The sequence below is a fragment of the Amblyomma americanum genome, chromosome 2, assembly GCF_052857255.1.
Source record: "Amblyomma americanum isolate KBUSLIRL-KWMA chromosome 2, ASM5285725v1, whole genome shotgun sequence".
In the NCBI taxonomy this organism is placed as follows: domain Eukaryota; kingdom Metazoa; phylum Arthropoda; class Arachnida; order Ixodida; family Ixodidae; genus Amblyomma; species Amblyomma americanum.
In genome coordinates this window covers 38881544-38887977 of record NC_135498.1, presented here as the reverse complement: position 1 = coordinate 38887977, position 6434 = coordinate 38881544, and positions in this window count along the sequence as shown.

Genomic DNA, 6434 nt, shown 5'->3' with positions numbered 1-6434 from the left:
ATGCAGTTCCACTCACCATGCAGTGAAAAAGAAATTGGCATTGTTCTGGACTTAGCCGAGAGGCAGTGTATACATTGTCAAATAAAAAGATCTTGGGATTGTTACAGACTGGTATATAGACTATCTATAGTCCTCAAGATTATAAGGTCGTTATAGACTTTAGTCGGTAATCTATAGACAGTCTATAGACGAAAGGAAATTAAAGCAGTTATATACTTTAGTCTATAGATAGTCTATAGACCGTCTGTAGGCAAAAAATTAAGGCTGTTATAGACTTCAATCTATAGATAGACTATAGACCGTATATAGAAAGAAAGGAAATTAAGGCGGTTATATGCTTTAGTCTCTGAATAGTAAACTTAGACTGCCTACAGACAAAAGGAAATTAAGGCAGTTATAGATCTTAGTCTATAGATACTCTATGGACCGTCCATGGACAACGGAAGAGTAAGGCTGTCATAGACTTTAGTTTATAAATAGTTTATGGACTGTCTGTAGACGAAAGAAACTAGGGAGGTTATAGACTTCAGTCTAGATAGAAAAGGGCCACCTGTAGAAAAGGAAAATTAAGGCTGTTGTAGACTTTAGTCTATAAATAGTCTATAGAGAGTCTGTAGACGAAACGAAGTTAAGTCAGCTGTAGACTTTAGTCTGATCCCGAGTTCCCGGGTTCGAACCCGACCGCGGCGGTTGCGTTTTTATGGAGGAAAAACGCTAAGGCGCCCGTGTGCTGTGCGATGTCAGTGCAGGTTAAAGATCCCCAGGTGGTCGAAATTATTCCGGAGCCTTCCAATACGGCACATCTTGCTTTCTTTCTTCTTTCACTCCCTCCTTATCCCTTCCCTTACGGCACGGTTCAGGTGTCCAACGATACATGAGACAGATACTGCGCCATTTCCTTTCCCCAAAAACCAATTAAAAAATTTAACAAAAAAGACCTTAGTGTATCGACAGTCTATAGACCGTCTATAGACAAAAGGAAATTAAGGCGGTTGAAGACTTTAGTCTATTGAAAAATCTACAGACCATCTATAAAGGAAAATTAAGGCTGTTGTAGACTTCAGTCAATAGATCGCCTATAGACAAAGGAAAATTAAGGAGGTATAGACTTTTGCTTACAGTCTATAGACAATGTATAGACAAAACAAATTAAGGCAGCTATAGACATTGCTATATACCTAGATAGTTGTGCACCGTCTATAGTCAAAAGGAAATTGAGGCGGTAATAGACTTTAGTCTATAGATTTTGTGTGGACCGTTCATAGACAAAACAAAATGAAGGCGGTTATAGACAAGTATGTAAATAGTCTATAGACCATCTATTTACAAAAAGAAATTAAAGTGGTTATAGACGTGAGTATATATATATATATATATATATATATATATATATATATATATATGTATGTATGTATGTGTGTGTGTGTGTGTGTGTGTGTGTGTGTGTGTGTGTGTGTGTGTGTGTGTGTGTGTGTGTGTGTGTGTGTGTGTGTGTGTGTGTGTGTGTGTGTGTGTGTGTGTGTGTGTGTGTGTGTGTGTGTGTGTGTGTGTGTGTGTGTGTGTGTGTGTGTGTGTGTGTGTGTGTGTGTGTGTGTGTGCGCGCGCAATCTATAGACAAAAGGAAATTAAGGCGGTTATAGACTTTAGTCTATAGATCGTTTGTAGACTATTTATAGACAAAAGTAAAAGTCTGAAGGATGGCTATAGAGTCTATAAAAGTGATAGAAAGTCTACAGACCATTTTTGCAAGGGTGCGACCCTATTAGCCTCGGCTGCGTGGCACACGCGTGGACTGCATCCTTTTGTATGCATTCAATATAGCATGTTGGCTAGGGGTTATCCTCTGCTACCAATTATGCTATCGCTATTCAATTTCTTTTTCTATAGAATTACCGATCATTCAGAGCCTTTTATTGACTGCTCCAATTTTCCGCAGCAGGGGCACCCATTAAAAGCCACGCCAGAGGCCTGGGTACACTCAAGGAACAGCCGGCAAAGCAGCGAGAGCTGGAGGATGCCCTCCTGTGTGCCATCTGCCTGGAAGGTCGGCGCGAAATGGTCTTCCTGTGCGGCCACAGCGCATGCGCGGATTGCGCAAAGAAACTCAGCGTTTGCCACATGTGCCGCAAGACGATAACAAAGAAAATCACACTCTACCAGACGACAGCGCAATAAACACCTTTCTGGAGCGTTGATAACTCTGGCTATAAAATTTCTCTATTATCTGGAATTCCCCTCAAGATTGAATAGTATTCTGACACCTTCCTCAATAAAAAGCTTACATTATGCACGCCATTCCATAAGTATGTGAAGCGCAATATATAACATGTATTTTTTGCTTTGCAGTGTGCAGGTTCTAAAGAAGCTTTCAAAGTTCTCGCCCTCTATCGACGGAGTTCCTTTGGAGTGACCGATGTGCGTGCAAGGCTACACGAAGTTTACTGGTATATGTAACAAAAACTGTTTGACCTCGCACAAACACCTGTATAGGAGATGCGGTCGCGCCAGGTTCAAAATCGATAGCCAATGCACTATAATGGAAGGAATACAATGTGCCACCCTTACGTTTGTCATATTAAGAAGACTAGGTCCCACTGATTTCTTTTTAGACTGCTGCTGTAGCAGCCGCGCCCCGTCCAGCCCAGCAAATGTTTAGACCTCCTCTGCACACTAAACACTAATACCGTCCCCGGCTACGCATCTGTACACCCTAGGAATCCAGTACAGTACGTCACAATCATCAAAATAAAAAAAATACATATAGCGTGAAACTACAAAGTGATCCTGGATCCTGGCAGTTAACTTCGAAAATAATTCCAAACGGAGTTGTGCCAGCACAAAAATAAGAAAGAGAGAAAAAAATCAGCGCTCACTCTGATATAGGAAATGAGAAGAAAGAATTTGAACCGCGGCGTTTTGCGATCCCTTATATGTGCACTTGCCAGCGCAGGGAGTAGGCTTAGGGAGATCCCCCCCTTTAATAGCATTCTTGGCAGTCTGGATGTAAAGAGATTATAAAAGCAATCGTGATGGTAAAGATTTCTTTGTGTCCAAGAATGTGGCGTTTTCTCAGTTAATGGCGTGTTGCTGCTGTAAAGCATGCTCATCAGGAGCGTTGGCTAATGTCGCTTAAAAGAAGAAGAGAACACCAAAACAACGTCAATCAAACACGCACGCCCTCCAACGCCTTTGCAAAGCATGCTGTATTAAAGCAGCACACCATTAGCTCAAGCCAGCAACTGTTTGCATTAGCACTTAAAGTTTGTCTTTGGTCGATTGTCAGAACTAATCCCGACGGCACCTCGGCACTGGAGGTATTTGTGGGAAATAACCAGAGCTTGAGAAAGGCAAAGTAATATTTTGCGTGACTAAGGATTTAGCACGTAATTGAATCTATTAAACTATTGTGGTTGTTTTCAATTCCATCCCATTGCAGTATATTTGCTGCTAAAAAGTGAACAGCAGATTGGGAACCGAGGAAAGCCGATGGTATTTGCTTTCTAGAGTGACGGATATAGCAACCAGTCCTCGCGAAGGCGGCATGCACCTATTAGCTATCCGAGTACAAAATAATAAACTCCCAGACAAATTTCTTCTTCTGTAGGGCAAAAAATAGCTGCCTGCCCGCCTCACCGCCCCCCCCCCCCCTTCCACCCCTCCCTCCACTTTTATGCCTTGAAACAAAGCGCTCACTGCCATCTTGAGAAAAGCCGAGCTGTCAAACCATACAGGAGGAACAGGCACACACACGCAGGCACGCAATGCTCAAACGGCGAAGGTTTCAATGCGCAAGCCTTTAATGGCTCACACTCCCGATCGAGGTCGTGTCCGTTCGTTACATCACCAACCGGAAGTCACGACAACGGAAGTGAAGTCATACCGTGCGTCCGTCAGTCGCGCTCTTCAACTCAATGAGAAAAAAATCTCTGTGCCCGGTTGGATTCGAACCACCATCATTCCGTTCCGAGCCGAGTACGCTAACGACTACGCTACTTCCTGCGAACTCCTATGAAGTTCTCCTTGTCTTGGACGCTGGAGAGTGTTCGCGGAAAGGCGTCGAATCAGACGGAGGCATCCCAAACGCCCTCCGGTGTCTCCAGCATTTAAAGTTCACAAACAATTGTGTACTTAACGTCTTAACCGCACATCAGTGATACAAGAAGCAACACCGCGCCAAAAGCTTTCGCCTCACCGCAATTTAGGTCCACAAAGTGCCCCCATGAATTTTTTTACGGTGGAGAGACCATTACTACTAGTACTTCTAGCCTCGGCCTGCTGTTTCTGAACCACTCAAGGATAAGGTAACATATAGTATAAACACCAGAAATTTCACAAGAAATGAATCTTTCCCGTACAACTCTCTCAGTCTACAGAAGCAGTAGTTATTATTAATTTCTTTTTCGAGACTTTCATGCCGTAGGTTTGACAGACCGCACAAGGGCAGAATTCAGGTGTGCCTACTCCGTACTCGTGGCACCACTTTATTTCGTCCTCTGTTCCGCTTCTTGTAATAAAAGATGCGATTAAAGGCGCTGCTGATGTATATACATGTTTTCCTGTTTTGAATAACACCTGCAGGTTACCACTGTCGTTATACCTCTCTCTGTTTTCTTTTGGCTTATGCAGTGTGCCCGCCGTATCAGCGAAGGCTGAGGAGTGATCGCGAGGTTGGATAGTCATTCAGAAATTCCGCACATTTTCAAGTGCGGAAGGCGGAACAAAATCTCTTGGCGCAGGTGTGTCATCCTCTCGTCGTGTATCGGGGCGTTTGTTGCGACAGCACGAGCACACCGATTGACAAAGGTCCCTCGCCGTGCCTATCAGTGCCTGCCTGTCGCACACTGATAAATCCAAATGCTGGCGAGCTGTCGGTCTATTAAGAAACCGCTCCCAGTCCACTTCCCTTACTCGGCCTCGGGGAAAGGCAAGCAAATGTGTCGCCAAATCTAGACTTGATAATTGCTTCAGTTCGCATGCTGAAAGCAGAGCATCAAATTTCCTCTCATCTGCATACAACCTCTGAATGCGTTTATTTAATTGTTGTCTTTCGCCTTGCATGTGGGAGCACTTTGGTCCTCCTTGCGCACGGAGCTTTGTCATCCACACTGTGTTTGCCCATTGAATGCACCTCCTCGTGGAAGCTGGTGCTAACTGTATGATGGCTGAATATTTCTACATCTGGAAAAGCAGAGGAGGCTGATTTCCTGGCCACCAGAGAAACTACGCTGTTTCTTTTTTGTTCTACTGCCGTGGACAAAAGTTTGCAAGATGAGAATTTGCAGGTAGCAGTGAAATGTTTGATTGACACACTTAGTTCCGAATGGCCGACGTGGGCAGGGTGTCTGGTCCGGGAGTACGTTGGGTGATGCTACCGCTCTTGCTCGATCGAGGAGCCGGACTTTGTCCTCGAGGTGCGAGCTAGTCAGAACCCCCCCCCCCCCCCCCCATTTCGGGCGTTGGCTGACAAATGCGCATTATAATTTTGGGACTGGCGCCAGAGACCCGGACCTTATGCTATACACTGGAGATCTCGCCAAAGAAGTTGCCTTCCAGATCAAAGGAGTCAGGGTCTATGACATGTGGCTTGGTATATATGGGAATGAGTGCTTTTGTGGGGAAGTGTACTTCCTGTGTTTTGTTGAGGCACTTTTACTTCCTGATTCATTGCGAAAGAGCAGTTTTAGGTTTAATTTGCCAAGAACCGTAAGGCTTTGCAAGGTATCGACTGTTGGAAACACCTGTAAGAATCTTATGTTTAAAGTTGGAACTCTGACGGCGGCTGAACGTCCCTCACCTGAAGCCAGCTTTATTACCACAGCGGCAGCGATGGTGATTCAGAGGATCGCGGTATTTTCCACGCATTAAATTTGTTTTTTTTCTCACGTCAGAATGACGACCAAAAATATTTCAGATAGGGGAGGAACGCTAGCGTGAGGTGCATAGTTGCAGAAGTTGCAACGCCATCTCCAGATTTCAGATACTGGGCCATCTAGTGATGAGAAGTTTCCCTGCTACCTTCAAGCCGTGTTCCCATTAATGTTTGGACCGCGATTTATGAAAAATTGCATTAACAAATCGAAGTTTATCTTTCGGTGTGTCTAGCTGTAGAGACAGGCTTAGCTCGTATGGAATATATTACATTTATAAATTACATATTTTAGCTTCGCGCTGCCTCATATGCTACTGAGAGATCAAAGAAGAAATCGGGGTGCGTTATATATTTCCCGTTGCAGGAGAGAGAATTTATTTTAAAAGCTCGGAGGCCTTCTTAACCCCGTTCTTAAAGAAGAAAATGCGATATCATTTGGAATTTGGGCCACCCCAAAATTTTCCTTAGAAACCTTTCTTATAAATCCAATGTATTACCTAGGAGGGATTTTCATGATCGCATATTAGGCTGTTTAGTCTTAAAAACGGACGCTAGCATAGTTATA